A 3,362-nucleotide genomic window follows, 5' to 3' on the forward strand; every position below is an offset into this window, starting at 1 on the left:
CGGATAGAAAAAATGTCAATCCATTTTAATCCATAATGCACAGAAAAAGCTAATATTATTTTTAGATTGAAAGGCATAGAGATATGTTCCATGCAATTTCTATAAATGGATAAAAATGCATTCAGGATTGAAAAGCATTTTTAACATTCGTGAACCAATATTTCTGAAAATCTGAATTTCAATTCATTTCAATTCATTCTCGTTTGTTGGAACATTATAATACTTTTTCATTACTTTTATCATAAAAGAATAATTTGCATTTTTGCCAGCAATTTTGTAACAATTTTTTCTATTAAAATAAGTATCTTTTATATACATATTTCGAAGAGGTAAATAAACGTTCATAGCACGTAGGTATAAATTAATCATCAATTAATTAATTATTTACATTCTCATTATTAAATTTCTGAAATATTTCTATTATTCGATCGTATACCAGAGTTTTAATATCAATGGCGCTTATATAATCGAAATGATTTAATAATTTACTTTCCTCCAACAGGATGACATTCGGTAGATGACTACATGTTTCGAGGATATTCTGAGAACATAGTATAAAAGAAAATAAAGTTAGTAATAATAATTTTAGAAGTATAAGAAAGCAATTATTTCTTAAAGGCTATTTTTATATTTATAAATAATATAATGTAGACTGAAGAAATAAAAAGAATGAAAGAAAAGAAAGAGGGAGAGAGAGAGGGGAGGGAGGGAGGGAAAAAAGTAAAAATATATTCCATGTGATATATATATATGCGGAAAGAAAAATAATCTTAAATTATTTACAAAGAAAAAATATCTTCAACTTTTATTTTTTTAGTTAGTTGTAGTTTGCACAAATAAAGCTTTTGCTATAAACGTACTATGTATGAATAGAGAGAAATATATATATATATATATATATAGATAATTAAAAATTTATTTATTTTTTTAATATATACGTTTCTTAATGTCTTCAAAACATGTTTTTACATAAAAAAATCAAATGTGACCTTACCGCTTTTGTAGCAATCAAATCGTTAGTGCTATAATATATAGCCAAAGGCACAGTAACTTTGTTAAGGTCATATATTACAGGCGTTATCTGACCATATTGTTTGTAATTACCAAAATATCCATAGTCGTAGGCTTGAAATTTCTCTGCAGTAATTAATATTAATTATCTACATAAATGGAATTAAAATTATAAAGAGTATTTGCAAATTTTAATTTTAATTTAAGTAAACATAAGATGAATAATGCTAAAAAGAATTATTTGAGCCGATACTTTTACACTAAATTAAGGATATAATTAGAAAAAAAGTAAAGATCATAAAAACTGATAATATTGAAAGTAACATTTTAAATACGCTTTAACGCATTTCTTTTTTTTTAATTAACATAATTTATATTTTTCAAGTAAAAATGAATACTCACTTATGATCATGTTTTGAATATAATGATCTAATAATTGAATAGAAGATCCGGCTGGAAAATACGATAATACTATTGGTATTATCGTCTGCAACAATAATGTTTTAATTAAAAATAATTTTGGTTTGTTGTATATTAAAATATAGTAATGTAGAAAAAACTATGAAATATATTTTATTTTATAATTTTAATTAATTATAACACTGCTACATCTTTTAATTAATTAAGCAAAATCATGTTAAATTGGAGATTACAGTATTAAGTTGTGCTGGATCGGATCCGGCAATTAAAAACATTATTGCAATGCAGGCAGTCTGAGTAACAGTATTATCTGCACACAGCGTTCTTCCCATCATAATATTCGTTGATGATAAGGATCCTATTTCATATATTTCATTGGAATAAAAAAATTCCTAATAAACAAATACATACATATAAATAAAAAGTGTAATATAAATGAGAAATAGTAAAAATCACATAAGATGTGATATAATATAAAAAAAAACTATTATAAAACATAGTATTATAATAATATAAGTATTATAATAGAGAATATAAGTTTCTAAAATGTACAATGATTAAAGAATAATATAATAAGCATCAATACGGAATCATTAAATTGTACAAATTATATAATACAGATGTGCAAAAAATAATTAATTTGTACTATTAATATAATGATCATCTTATTAAACATTTTAGTATAATAAGGGAATGTAGAATACGAAAAATTCGGGTTAAAATATATTTTTACAATAAGTTCTTCACAGGTTGATGCTATAAATTAAAAATCTAATTTAATTACAGAAAGAAAAATATAACAGTTTGATTGTGTTGTAAGAAAGTAACCGAAAGTAATCAAAGTAATAGATGTATTAATATTAATATTTATTTATATTTAAATAATTTTTACTTACAATTAGATATATGGTATGATCTCTGCGTGCAGAGATTATTTTCAATATTGTAACACAATATCAAACTGAAGTAATATTTCCTTCAAATTAAATTTGATTTTCAATTTAATGATTTAAGATCTAACTTTGATTTATTTGGCATTTCCCATAATTAGTTTTACTTATTTATATAAATAGTTCTATGTTGAAGTCTTAATATTTCAGTATAAATTATTAAAAAAATGTTTAATACTAAAAAATATTTATAATAAATATTTTATAAATAAATATCCAATATATAGAAAAAATTTGATGTAACAATACATGAGATGTTAAAAATCTCTTAATAATCTCTTATATTTAATCAATTATTTATTTACTAGATCGTATATAATTCAATTCAATTATCATTACATTAATAATAAGTATAGTAATAAAATATTATTCTGCCTATTCTAATAAAAATTTAGAATTATACTCTTATTAGGATAATATTAAGACAAAATTTATATGTAAAATATATTTTTATTTCTCTTAAAATATAATTTTGATCTTTTTACCTTAAAGTTTGGTATCATTTTATGAAAATATTCCAGTGAAGGAATCGTTTCTTTCCAAATGGCAATTGGAGCAAGGCAAATTCCTAGTTTTATTTTTGCATTGTATTCTGGTTTCATTGATAATAAAACGAATAATTCAGTACTTCCCATCGAGTAACCAATGTAATGCAGAGTTTTCTGATTTGTATAATTAAGTATATAATCAATCACAATTGGAAGATCCTTCGTTCCTATCTCGTGATAGCTAGATAAAAATAAAATTTATTTTCTCTTTTTATTATTTTTTATTATTTTTTTAACGTTGCAAAATCACGAAATATTTGTATAAATTTTTTAATTCAATAATAATTAATTTTTTTTAATAAGAATGTCGAATCATATAGTACAGTATTACGAGTCTTTATTAAGGCATTTAAAAAAAAAACATCGATTTTAATTAGAAATTTTAAAAGATAAATAAAATAAGATAAAAGTAGAAACTAAACCTTGATAAAAA

This window comes from Atta cephalotes (assembly GCF_000143395.1).
Source record: "Atta cephalotes unplaced genomic scaffold scaffold00035, whole genome shotgun sequence".
Lineage (NCBI taxonomy): Eukaryota > Metazoa > Arthropoda > Insecta > Hymenoptera > Formicidae > Atta > Atta cephalotes.